The 14,238-nt window shown below is 46.6% G+C and overlaps 1 protein-coding gene across 14 annotated transcripts in view; it reads right to left on the reverse strand.

Moving 5' to 3' along the window:
- The window catches only part of Pknox2 (PBX/knotted 1 homeobox 2), a 262,954-nt gene that overhangs the window by 89,975 nt on the left and 158,741 nt on the right, over positions 1-14,238 (reverse strand). For 11 of the 14 annotated variants that reach the window (XM_087563649.1, XM_087563655.1, XM_087563652.1 and 8 more), the window contains 1 exon segment: positions 4,331-4,436. The exons of 2 other annotated variants lie outside the window; for them this stretch is intronic. The gene's annotated coding sequence lies outside the window, so the exon portion shown is untranslated. 14 annotated transcript variants of the gene reach the window in all.

Below are 14,238 nucleotides of genomic sequence, written 5' to 3' on the forward strand. Positions count from 1 at the left end.
ATGCTTGGGTAAATTTTATTTATAAATAAATAAATATATATTATGTGTAAATATTCTATAGTAAGAATTATTTTACATCCTACTTAAAGCATTATATCTTGGTGCTGGAGAGGTGGCTTTGTCAGTGGCTAGGGGCATGTGCTGCTCTTGTAGAGAACCTGGACTCAGTTCCCAGCATACACGTGACAGCTCACAACCATCCGTAACTCCATTTCCAGAGTACCCAATGCTCTGAGGACACGAGGCACACATGTGGTCCACATACATGCATGCAAAATAAACACTCATATATATAAAACATAAAATAAATTGAAAACAATTTAAAAACATCATATTCTATGTACCACAATAGAATGTAGAACCATGCTATAACATAGGAAACCTAGTTTCCATGGCTATTCATTGCAAAATTAGAAATTGGTGAAGAAATGCCATCGAGAGGAAAGAGAAAGACCAAGCATTGTGGGGTATGCCAGCCTGGAATCTTAACACTCAGGAGGCAGAGGCAGGAAATTTCCTGGGAGTTCAAGACCAGTGTAATCCACAATAGTGAGTTCCAAGCCAGCTGGGACCTACAGTGAGAAGCTGCCTCAAATTCCCAAAAGTGAAAAAGAAAAAGGAAAAAAGATGAAAGAGAAAAGAGGTTTAAACTTAGAATTTTACTATGCATACTAGATGGATATGGTTGATAACATTACATATGGATGGATAACATTACATAGGTTATAATACATATAATACAGCACATATTATATCATAAATAACATACAGTATCATAAAGGATTATGTATAATTGCACTATATATAACTATGTATTATTTTATATATTTTTCACTGTTAAGATTTAAATTTATATAATACGCATTAATTTTACATAGTATGCATTATATATTATATAACACTATATACTAAAAATAAATGCTATCAAATATAGGAATATTATTGTTGTTGTTTTGAGACAGAGACTCACTATGTAGCCCTGTCTGGCTTCAAGTTGGTGATCACCCTGCGGTGATCTCCCTAACGCTGGGACTGCAGGTGTGTGCTACCATGACTGACGGAAACTGTGAGCTCTTGACTGTATGTGTTACTTCCGACTAGCCTAAGTGAAGCCGCCTAAGGGGTAACTTCTACATAAGATTTGGTGGAGGAGAGCTGAGAAAGGCTTAGAGGGCATCTGGCTTACTACCTTCTTAGATGGGGACCAGAGTGGCATGATGCTAAGGAAGGGCCACCAGGTAAAGAAGTGTCCTGGAAACATAGTGAGGCACAGCACTGACCAAAAGAGGGAACCTAGACCAGAAGCTTGATGCTGTGCTCTTAAAGAAGCTTCGGAAGAGGAGAAGTATTTAGGACCACCCAGTAGGAAGATGGCTAGACTTTAAAGAAGCCTGGGCAAACGAGACCAGATCCCCCTTGCTTAGTATCCATGGAGAGCAGCAGATTCAGGGTAGACAGAAGGTACCTTGGAACTGCTAGAGAATGCTGGACAAAGGATAACCTTTTCTAAGCATTTCTAATGCACCAGAAATGTGCGAGGTCACTGCCACGAGAGCCCATTGGCTTCTGTTACAGTTGCATAGACACCGATGGGCTGGGTCTGTATCTGTAGCCCCAGCATTCAGGAGGATACGGAAGGAGACAGTGAGTTGGAGGCTAGCCTGAGCCACATAACTAAAACCCTCTCTTAAAAAGACGAAAGAAAAAGAGGACGGGAGGGAGGAAAGGAAGGAGTGGGGAAGAATGGACAAGGGGACAAAGGACAATGATAAAAGGCCTAAGTACTAGAGCGTGCCCAAGTCCTGTAGCCAACAAATAGCCAGCTAGGAACTAAGACTATGCTGGGTCAGTTTAAAATATGAGTTTCTGCAGGGCTTCAAACAAAACGTGCCGACAAGTCTTTCCTCATCAAGGAAAGAATGTGTACAGTTCCTATCTTGAGCCTGAGTAGGAAACCAGCTGGGTGCTTTGACTAGCCCAGAGGAATGAGCTAGAATTCATGGGTTTACTCAGAAAATTCCCTCCTGGGAAGCACCTGGAGTTTCCCCCTTTCCCCAGGTTAGAGCATCGATGGTACCTCTTAAGGACTTAGAGATCGACCACAAGTCTCTGAATCTCAGAGAATGAGCCAATACCCAGCATGAATACAGGAGAGACACTGAAGTCCTTGCTTTGCACATCCCGAGCCCCGCCCTTGTCCTCTAACCAACCTCAGGCACACATTAATGGCCCTAAGTGTCCATTAGATCTGAGCTAGCCTCCACAGCCTCTTCTGTGTCTCCCTGGGAACTTCTGCCTGCATTGAGCTTTCGGGGCAGAGAGGCAGGCAGGCAGGCAGGCCCAGGAGAATATGTATGTCAGTTAAGGTTTGTCGTTTACACGTGGAGATCATTAACGAGACTTATTTTTAAATTGTAATTGCAAAATGTAAATGCTCCCCAAACTGATGTGTAATTGCTACCCCATCCACCCCAGCCCTTCCCCTCTGCTGCCAGCTTGGCAAGGAGAGAATTAGAGAATAAAAAGGGGGTGGATTATGTAAGCAAAACGATTTTAAAAAAAGAGAGCGAGAGCTAAGAATTTAAGTGAGACAGCTGGCAGCTTCTCTGATTGCCACACTTCCAGCATTAGCTACAAAAATCGTCCTTGCCAATCGCACCCATCCAAGCAGTAGTGTCAACTGTGCTCAGTCTCCAGGACACACCGCACTGCCGCTCACTTGGAGAAACAAATTCAGTGGTGAGTCGCTGTGTCCGGGAATTCGGGGCTAGAGGTCGGGTTTGGATTTGTATTGGCTTCCATCTTCTTGGTGGAAGCCCCCGTTCTCCCAAGAGACACAGCCACACAGGAATTCTAAGTCAGGCAAGCCATCGCCTTGTACGATAGCAACCATGAGATGGCACATGGCACAGGCTGGCTTATATGGAATCTAGCAACAGCCTTAGCCAGGAGAGAGCAGGACTCTAGCAGGCAGTCCACGAGGAGAGCCCCAGTGGCACCTTAGTCGCAGAGAAAGTCTCTGGACTTGGCTTTAGGAAGCAACACACTCAAACTAGCTCAACATATCTGCAAGCCAGCGCCAGGCTTTCTCTCTATCTTTTCCTTTCCCCCTCCTTACTCCTCAAAGCCTCCTCTTAGCCTCTGTGTACAGTGAACTACAAGTACTGTGTACTCAGGCTCCTAATACCAAAAGAACTGTCAACTACGACTTCAGGGTGATCGCCCCTCAAAATGTAGGTCTGCCTTGACTCATGTGGAAGCCTGCTCATGGTAGAGTATTCTGATCTCATCACTACTACATCAGAACCACAGTGCCTACAGATGGGGAGTGGGACAGTCATGGCTACCTGCTCTTTACTTCTCAGATATCGTCATCTATGAATGTCTGTGACTACTGACTACCTGCCTGGGAATCTAGGGTGCCACATTCACTGCCTGTGTTGGCAACTTCCTCCTTTACAAGGGAACAGGTTTTTCTGGGCAATGTGGCAGTAATTACCAACCCTAGAAGGAAAGCTGATGGATAGTGAGGTTTACAGGGACCCAGAGACATCATGAAAACATATGAATCCTGGACAAGGTCCCTGGGCGTTGTGACCGGATCTCACCATCACAGATCCAGACCCAATCATGACACACAGGAAAGAGAAACGGGGTTGTTTTGGATAACCGAGCTTCTAAATTGCTAACTATACTGCTACGTAAACCTGTGGGGTCTGAAAGGAAAGCCAAAAACCAAACCACATCAAAAACAAAAACAAAACAAATAAACAGCAAAACCTAAAAAAACTAAACCTCAACAAAACCCAAACTCACACCCGCTAGGAAGCTTGAATGGGAGCTTTCTATTTCAAAGTACTTAGTACTGTCTAAGGAACTATTTCTCCTAATCCATCAGAAACATCTGGGGTGCAGGTTCCTCCTTGCTTATCAGGTCTTTTGGGGTACATATGTGTGGGTCATCCTCAGCTACTTCACGGAATCAGATTCTCTGACTGTTGAACTGGCATTTATCACCACCATCCCTAGGGGATTCTCAGGTGCCTTTTGCACATAATCATCACCATGGGGGTGTGTGCAATACCCATCCACCTGCACCTCAAAGAACACAAAGTGCATAGAGCACAGTACAGGTCTGGCTAGGGAAGTCAGGAAGACATGAAATACAAGCAGTGCTTGCTGTCTAGGGCTGTCCTTGCTAATTGTCGGCTCAGGTAACCTAGTGGTGCTAGAGGGACTCTGAAGGAAGGACAGTGTGGGGGGAAGGGGGCATGTGCGGGGGAGGGGGCGGTGTCCAGCATGTGTCAAAGGACAGAAAAGCATGCCTTACTGTTGGATGATGCCACCGCCTCTAGGATGGTCTTCAGGGGGTTCAGCCCCCTCTTCTCACTTCCAGCTGGGCCAGAAACACTTCTAGTCAGCTACAGGGAGAGTACCTGCAGAAGGAAGGGGACAGAGGGTCTCAGGAGAGGCATCAGCACACAGAGGACTGGGCTTATCACCCCAGTTTCTCCTCCCTAGGACATGCCCTATTATAGAAATGGTGGATCTAGTTCCTCGTGTCATTGTTGCTCCACTCTCTCTCCTCAGTATGACCAAATCTTTGTAGAGCCCAGACTTTGTCACAGTTGGACTTGCCCTGTGGCTGCCTTTCTGGTTTCCTCACCTTGGGTGGAATACAGCTTTCTGCTCAGCAGTAAAAGGGCTCTAGGAGTGAATTTGAACACTGGGAGAGTCATTCAACACCTTGTGAGATGGGAACTCAGAGAAAGAGGGAGCAGGGTCCAGGTGGTGACCGCCAGGCTTCAGTTAGGGTCTGAAGGGACAGCAGTTGGGTTAAGACAGGAGGGGTGTAAGGGAAACAGGGAAACGGAGAGGAAAAGTCAGTAGGGTAATAGACTAGAACCAAAGAAAGACAACCTGACGCCTAAATGGAGCCTTGGCTGCCTGCCTCTAAACATTATTTTTAGGTTCAAGTGAATTAATTCTGTGAATTAATTTTCGCAATATTTGAAATGAACCGTGTCCAAGGCAGAGTCTTGGTGGTCAGCCTTGCCATTTTTGTCTTGACAGGTCCATCCCAATCACTGCATCACCTTCTCCTACGGAGGACTTGCTAATTTGACTCCAAGGAGGCTCTGCTAGGTGCCAGGATGGAGCAGGGGCTACTCTCAGCAGGGGCTACTTCCTTTAGCCAAGAGCCCTAGCCCTGTCCCCGAGGACATTGTCATCTGTAATATCAGCAGCCCCTTCCTAGTTAAGACCAACTTAGTAAAAACACATTTGCACCTCAGTAACAAATGTAATTAACTAGTGGCATAACAGCAGGAGTGGGGACAAGCAGCCCAGGCTGGGGCTGCAGCAGGGAAGTAGAAACTAGACATCTGCCTGCACAACAAAGCTCCCCAACCCTGCCCCCACCGTGTGTGTGTGTGTGTGTGTGTGTGTGTGTGTGTATGTACATGTCACATTGCTGGGGAGGTGAGGGTGGCAGACAGGCAAAATCCAGCATCCTGATGGACGTCCGAATTCCCAGTTGCAAGGAAGGCAGGGCATGCTCGAATAGGATGTGTTCGAGAGATGTTCCAAAGGAGAACAGGTAGCCTGGGCATCTCCAGTTACAAACGCCCTCTGGGTTAAAACAACCTCCCTGCCTTCTTCATACCCCACAGTCCTCTCAAGAAGTGATAAATACTGAGACCCATTTACAGGTCCCTCTGAGCACCAGGAGAGCCATTCAGACAGGCCAGAGAAATCAGCACCATTGGAGAACGGGGCACTGTTGCTACCAAATCACCCTTTTCATTCCCTCGCCCTGCTCTGCCTCCATGTAACCTTGTCCATGAACTCTGTAGTAAGCCCAGGGCTGCAAACCTGGGAGGCATGTCTGAGTCCTCTTCTCCAAGATACACAGAATTTTCACTCCCTGATGTGGTTCCTTCTCATCTCTTCCTCATGAGAGATAAAGATCACCTTCACTCCTTTCCACTCCTAGGGCCACATCCTGGATAGGACCATCCTCCCTGGCCACAGTTGTTACAGTCCCTCCTGGCACAGACCATCAGCCTTCAAGGCATCCATACTTATCTATAAGCAGTGAGCATTCATGGCTTTTCATGGGCTTACAGCTGGGTCACCACTCGTATGCCCAAAGGTATCTTGCTGTGGGAGACACTCAGGAGTCCAGTGACAACATGGGACCCTGTCTTTTTACATTCATCCTCGTCCGCATACCCAGGGGTCCACTACTCTCCACTCAGTCATGACCACTCTCCTGTGCCACACCTGGCCCACAGATTCCCAGTCTCTCAATACTCCTCTTCTATATTTCTACCTGACAAGACCCTATCCATTCTTGTGTTTATCTCAATCAGGTGGTTGGCCAAAGGAGTTTTTCTTCCTCTGTGTTTCTAAGTGACATGCTACTTGTCTATGGAAGCGCTTGCTGTACTCTCCCATCAATGGTTGTTTTACATTTCTGTCATCTCTTTCCAAACTGTGAACCTCTCAAAGCCAGTAGCACATCTTATACCTTTTCAGTCTCTAAATTACTTCCATAGGAAATACCTTATTTAATTCTTTTTTAAAAATTTATGTATTTTATGAGTACACTGTTGCTCTCTTCAGACACACCAGAAGAGGGCATCGGATCCCATGACAGATGGTTGTGAGCCACCATGTGGTTGCTGAGAATTGAACTGAGGACCTCTGGAAGAGCAGTCAGTGCTCTTAACCACTGAGCCATCTCTCCAGTCCCCTTATTTAGTTCTTAAAGCTAATCTTAGAAGTAATATTTTATTACCTTCAACGAAACACATATACGTATAGAAATACATACATAAATAAGAGGAGTAAAGTTATTATTGTAATGTGATGGGTATGCCTGATATTTGAAGTAAAATGCTTGCTTCTTAAAATAGTACCATATAGTGCACACAACTTAGTATTTGGCAGTATAGTGCACATATATCATCATTGTCAATCGTCAACATCATTATTTTGCTGTTTTTGTTGTTTTCAAGACAGGATTTCTCTCTGTGTAGCTCTAACTGTCCTGGAATTTGCTCTGTAGGCCATGCTAGCCTTGAACTCAGAGATTCACTTGCCTCTGCTTCCTGAGTGCTGGGCTTAATGGTGAGTGCAGCAACTGCCAACTGGAATCCATTATTTTAATAGCTGTATGACATTACACTTTATCGACATGCTATAATTATCCAGTTAAATTTTTATTTTACTTAGATTATTTCCAGTTTTGCTATCACCAACAGGTAGCGGTCATTCTTGGTGGCTGACCTATACCCAAGACCTGATCGTTTTCCTGGGGCAAGTTTTATGTGGAATTACCAAGTTACCAAGTTGCCAAGTCCGAAGACGAATTTGTTTAAAGAACTTCCACAGAATCCCAACAGGAGTGTCATTCCTAGTCCTGTCCTACTAGCAGCATATGAGAAACACCTTTTTCCTTGCCAAGTAGTTGTTCCCATTTATACATGTAGCTAATGAGGCTTAGGGAACTCAGACACGGGTGTGCTTTTGCCCAATCTTCTAGCACCTCCCTATCCTGACCTCTTTGTTCTTGTGTGTCTCACCAATGCAAAGAGAACACTTGCGGTTGGCAGTGCTAACTTGATGTTCTTTTCCTCAGAGAGAGGGGAAGGCAGAGGTGGACATGTCTAGAGGGCCATTCCTAGAGTCTGGCCAACATCAACTGCCCTGTCTCGTTTTCTGTGTCTCTGAGGCTAGCATGGCAGATGGGAGAACTGTTGTGAGGTGCCGTTTATGATACCCCCTCTCCTCTTCTGCAAAGGTGCAAATTGCTTCAATTTAGTCTATGTATTAAGAATCTACCATGTGCCTGGGCCTGAGCCTAAAGATGAGTCAATCAATCAATCTCCAACCTCTCCTTTTCCTCTTTCCCCTCCAACCTTCTTTTCCTGTCCTGAGGAAGTACCATAAACTGCCATGTGTGTGTTTGACAATGCTCCTGGCTGCTGCTTCACCATCCTCTCCTCTGTCAAGTACAGAGAGATGAGGTCAGGGTCAGGGCTAGGTCCAGAGCTAGGCAAGGTAAGAAGCCCTGCCTGTTTCCAATGTCCCTCAGCCTCAGCCTCTCACCATGCTCTTTGTGGCCCTGGAGAGAATGTGTGTGCAAGTGGGGAAGAGCTCCCTCCTGAGGTCCTGCTGCAGTCCCAGGCTCCTGATTTCAGCCCTGGCTATATCCCCACCCACCCTCAGGTGATGCGGGGGGGGGGGTCCTCGGATGGGATTCAGACCAGCATTAGTCAAAAGAAGCCCACTGGCCTCCCGCTCCACTCTGGGATTAATAAAATGCACATTAGCGAGAGGAAGAATGATCAGAGGTGACACCAGCATGCCCCTGCGGGGGACACTGCTTCGGGGCTACAATATACATAGATTTCTCCGTTCCCAGAATTGACAAGCAGCTATCTCCACTTGTTTCCCTGGCCGCCCACAGGAAGCTCGGAGGCAGAAATATAGCCTGTAATCTCCTCTCTGTCACTGACAGTGATTCCTCTGAGTGTAAGAAGGGCAGCTCACATGTCAGAAAGCTCGGAGGAAGATGAAAGACAGTAACAGGATGGAAGGGAGAAAGAAGCTGCAGATACGTGGCAGCCATCCTTCCTAACGCCTACCTCAGCGACCAGCGTGTTCCTGTTCCACAGGGCAAAGATCCCCACCATGCTATTCTTCGCTATTCAAAGTCTTCCTCCTTTACAGACAGCCTGGGACAATACTGTCTGACCCCGAGCTGGAGCTGGACAAACAACCTGAAAGTCAGGGCTGAGTCATGGAGGCAGACTGAAGGACGGACGCCCAGAGAACGGAGGCCTGTGGGACCCGATGTGAAGATACAGATGTTTAAGGAGACGAGGAAGGATGGAATCAGAGTTTCCATTTGAAGATAAAACCCCTTTCATCCCTACTACCTCTCCAAACAATGGAGTGCGACTTCTATCTCCTTAGTTGCACTGGGTCCCATCTCGATGCCCAAGTTCACCTTATCTGGGCTTCCTCTGACTAGGAGGGCGACTGCCCCCCAAAAATGCCTTTACCAATTTTGCAGTGTTTTGTAGATAAGCAGGGAAGTAATATAGATAGCCACTAGAATCTCAGTTCGGAGGCCCAAAGTGAGGGCCTACCCCCTCTACTTAGGGAAATTCCTCCACCCTGGAGTATGGGAGTACCAAAAGGAGCTGAGTTCTTTGTCCACGTGGTCCACACACCCTGAAAGAGTCTGCACTCAACCTGCAGTCCACTTCAGCAGAGCTGTGACAACGTAGTTTGCTTACAATGTCCACGCTGCAATTCCCCAGCAGGCATCTGTAGTCTCTGGCCTCCTTCCTTCCCTGTGTGGAGATGTGCAAGCTAAGGAAGTACAGCAGCTCGTTCTGGGTCTGCCACATGTGTGTTGTCACGGCGGACATCACAGTCTTCCTCCAGTCTGACATTGGCTGCAGCATCATCCTTGTCATTGGCCTCATTGTCTTCTACAGACAAGAGGCTGGGCTTGAAAATACGACGTTTCCGTCCATTCTCTGAGGATTCTTGATCATTAATTAAACCTGAACTGTCACCCTAAGGAAAGCCTAGACTAAACCAAGAGCAAGGAGGCCGCCTTCCAAGAGCCCGGATTGTAATCTGGGAGCAGACATGCTCCTTGGGAGTTTGTATCATATTCGACTCACCGTGTGTACTGGCTGGTCCTGTGTGTCAACTTGACACAAGCTGGAGTTATCACAGAGAAAGGAGCCTCCCTTGAGGAAATGCCTCCATGAGACCCAGCTGTAAGGCATTTTCTCAATTAGTGGTCAAGTGGAGGACCCAGCCCATTGTGGGTGGTGCTATCCCGGGGCTGGCGGTCCTGGGTTCTATAAGAAAGCAAGCTGAGCAAGGAAGGGGAAGCAAGCCATCAAGTAACATCCCTCCATGACCTCTGCATCAGCTCCTGCTTCCTGATCTGCTTGAGTTCCAGTCCTGACTTCCTTTGGTAATGAACAGCAATGTGGAAGTGTGAGCTGAAGAAACCCTTTCCTCCCCAACTTGCTTCTTGGTCATGATGTTTGTACAGGAATAGAAACCCTATGGCACTGTGTCTCTTCTGGGCAGACCCCAGCAGCTTTCCAACACCAAGAAGTTGAAACTCTAGATATTTTAAGCTCTTGCCCTTCATTCTCAGCGTGGACCATCTCCTCTGACCCAAGCCCCAATACTTCTGGACTTGAATCTTTGAACCAGCCGAGAGAGGCTGCCGCTATCCAACACCCAATGTCTAGTACATACACCAGCTTGTATACCCTGTTTCCTAGTAAAGAATCCGGTGCTTCCTGTCTTTCAACCTCCAGTACCTGCCAATCCCTATGGCTAGTTCCAAACTAATTCCTTCACAGCTGAAGATCTGCTTCATCCATCTATCCCTCCCTCCCACCTTCCCTCCCTCCCTTCCATCCATCCACCCGCCCACCTGCCCGTCTGTCCGTCCGTCCGTCTGTCTGTCTATCGTGGACCCTTTACCTTACTGTATCTTCTAGAACTTCAGCTCTTTTAAGTTAAATAAAATCTCTTTAACAGCATCATCATGAACCTGGGTCTCTCTTGTACTCCCTCTGTGCACACCTAGGTGACCCTGTGTAGATCTTCCAAACTATCATTCTTGTCACACTGAGAGAAGACAGTACTAGAAAATATTAACTCAGATCAACGCTGGAATATTTCAGTGAAGAGTTCGCCAACTTAGTTATTAGCATTCATCGCCGAAGACACTGCTATTCTCCATATTTCCCGATGTCCCAGAATTGAGCGCTTTTGACTAAGGATGAGTTCACATGCTTTCTGCACTCCCTGAGTGTGAGAAAACTGGCACAGAGAGGTGATGCCAGTCAAACGTAGATTCAATGCCAGGTCTTGCCCTTCCTCCTTGTGTTAACCTGAACAAGCTCCACCATAATGTAATAAACTTTCCTATTTCTGTAAATAGGAATGCCTAGCTCACGGGGTGTGTCTGCGGATGCTATGGTATTTGCTGCATATACACATCCACGTGTGTTCAGTGGGGAGTAAGGGTATGTTTAGACATAGTTTAGTAAAAAACAAAACAAAACAAAACACCATCTTTCAAGAGTCAGCTCCTCACATTTGTAATCTTTCACTATTTGCCCTGTCTAATAGTTACGTTGACCACACAGGTGATTTTTGTTTTAGTCTAGAAGTGACATAACCTAAAATTACTGGGTTTGTATTGCTTCGTTACCATTGCTGCTCTTCGATTTAGGTTTCTAAATCTCAATTCTTGAAATGGTTTTCTTGTACCAATTATGTATTTTTCAGAGTCAACCTGTTTAACGGAAGTAGGAAAGGGAGTATTAAATTCCAGAGATGCATTGCTCATGCAATAATCTGAATTTGCCAATCATCACTGCCTGCATCTGACTTGGTAATTCTCTCAATGTGTTTCTGTAAGTCACTTGTACGTATATTTTTAGATTTGGTTGCTATTTTACACTCTAATGATTCATGTTATAAACGAGATTAAAGACCACCTGCCCACCCACACACCTGCCCCTCTGTCCACCTGCCCACCTGCCACTCTGTCCACCTACCCACCTGCCCCTCTATCCACCTGCCTCTCTGTCCACCTGTACACATACCCCTCTGTTCAGCTGTCCACCTGCCTCTCTGTTCACCTACCCACCTGCCCCTCTGTCTACCTGCCCACCTGTCTCTGTCCACCTGCCTACCTGCTCCTCTGTCCACCAGACCACCTAGCCACCTGCCCCTTTGTCTACCTGTCCACCTGCCCACCCACCCCTCTGTCTACCTATTCACCTGCACACATGCCCCTCTATCCACCTACGCCTTTATGCACCTGCCCACTCGCCCCTCTGTTCACCTGTCCACCTGCCCACCTAGTAGGGAAAAGATGTCAAGAAACAGAGCTTCCTATCTACCTCACTTGGGAAATAAACAAGAATTTTTCTTCTCGTCATTTGGTGAGTCCGTGACATTTCGTTTGACAAAGAATGTAGGGAAAGCCTCTCCAGGGACTAGTTTTGGGACCAAGCTCTGATAATATTGCTTTATTGAAAAGGGATGCCAGAAACTGATCTCTGGATGGCCTTTACATGAAATAATTTATGCAGAAAAAAAAGAAATGTATATATTTAAAGACACACACATTGATCTACACATAGTCACAATGTCAATGATAAGGACAGCTCCCATGCACGTGTACGCATGTACGCAGGCGCACATGCATACACACACACACACACATACACACACACACACACACACACACACACACACACACACACAGAGAGAGAGAGAGAGAGAGAGAGAGAGAGAGAGGTTTTCTTTATTTTTTTTCCTCTCTCTTTCTCTCTCCAAACATAAACACAAAGATTCTGATTCATGCTCATTGTCATGCACACACAACAAAAGGGCAAAGGACTCCAAGCAAGGGGTACAGCCTACACGCATGCCCACTTACATGTTCACCTTCTGCCCACATGCATACCCACTTGCTGCCCACATGCATGCCCACATACTTGTTCACCTTCTGCCCATGTGCACACACACCTGCCCACACAAATGCCCACTTGATGCCCATGCATACACTCACTTGCTATCTACACGCATGCCCACCTGCTGCCCACACAAATGCCCACTTGCTAAGCCCTGGCTTTCCCTTCTATGCCCTCTAGGGAAAACTGCAATTTTCCCTACACAAGAAATTTCAGTCATTAAGGAATGCACAGGAATCGTGTCATTGAAGAGATTAATCTCTCTGTGCCTCCTTGGCCCGCCTGACTCAGGCCAAGTGTGAGTGATCACACTTTACAGGAGCTGGTGCCAACCAGATGACCTGCTGCCCAAGGCACAGGGCCACTCAGGAAGATTTATACCCAGAGCCTCCACAGTAACCTCCTCTGAGGAGAGTAGAGGAAGGATAAAAAGAAAAGGAAAGAAATGTCCATAAAGCGCTGATTAGATGTCGCTCAGTAATAGAAGGGATGGAGAAGGGATACATTTAAAACACCTTCCTCCCCAGGCTGCTGGCAAAGGGCTGGACTCAGAAGGACCTGACAACCAGGAATTCTCTTTCAACCATGGAGAATTTTGACTTGGGCTCAAGTAGAGCCCAGGATTCCTGTTCTTGTAGCATGAGCACATGAAACCTCAAAGAGGCCAGAAATGGCATCAGGATTAGCATGTATGAACACTACACTGCTCTGGGCCCTGGTGTCTCCTTCTGTCAATAAGGTGAGAAGTGGCTGGTCACTTCCACCATGACCTCACCACATTAGTAAGACTTCCCATACCTCCATACTCTCTAGACCACCTCTGCATTCCAGAGTATGTCCAGTCACATCCATGGGCTTTAGGTCTAAGTGGTGAGTAGCTGGAAGGGTGGCAGTGCTACGATCAACACTTCCAGGAAACAAGACAGGGAAATCAAAACTGAGACCTCATTGTCTTGGTTAAGGTCACAAAAAGAATCAGCATTGATTCAACTTCCATGGAGTCATTCCCCGTTTAAAACAGTCACACAAGACTGTGTAAGCCCTAGAGTTTGCACTAACAAATTATTTTCTTATTATATAGGCCATATTGGTTGAATAATAATTGAATTGTAGGTGGCTTAGGATAAGGGCCCTGGGAAAATGGTTCTTCCTTTAGGGAAAAGGTCACACCCGTTTTTGGTTATTAGAGGGTCAAGAAAGGAACTAAGCTAATACGCCCTTACTCGACAGGGGTTTGCTGAGGGCCTGCTTTGTGTGAGGAACTGTTTAGGACGTGACATGAAGTGATCAAAAAGCCCAGCATTTATGAGGCTTGTACTTGGTTGGGAGAGAGGTGGCAACAGTGAAGACAATCACAAGACGACAAATGAGGTCTATAAATAAAAGACCAAGTCAGATGACAACACAGGCAAAAGAAAGGTAAAGGAAGGAGAGTGAGTGTTAGACTCTGCAGGCCCTCGCTGAGACTGTATGGGAGTGGGAGGGCAGGCTAGTGAGGGGGAGGGGTGAGATCACAGGAGCGAGGGGATGGGTGGGTGTGGTGGTTTGAATGAGGAATGCCCCTCATAGTCTTGGACACTTAATTCTCAGTCTTCAGTTGATGGGGCAGATTGGCCTTTTCTGCTTTGTCCTTTGGTTAAAGACATAAGCTCTTAGCTCCCAGGTCCTGCTGCTGTGTTTTCCCTACCAGGACTGA

The sequence above is a fragment of the Rattus norvegicus genome, chromosome 8, assembly GCF_021556685.1.
Source record: "Rattus norvegicus strain SHRSP/BbbUtx chromosome 8, alternate assembly SHRSP_T2T, whole genome shotgun sequence".
Classification (NCBI taxonomy): domain Eukaryota; kingdom Metazoa; phylum Chordata; class Mammalia; order Rodentia; family Muridae; genus Rattus; species Rattus norvegicus.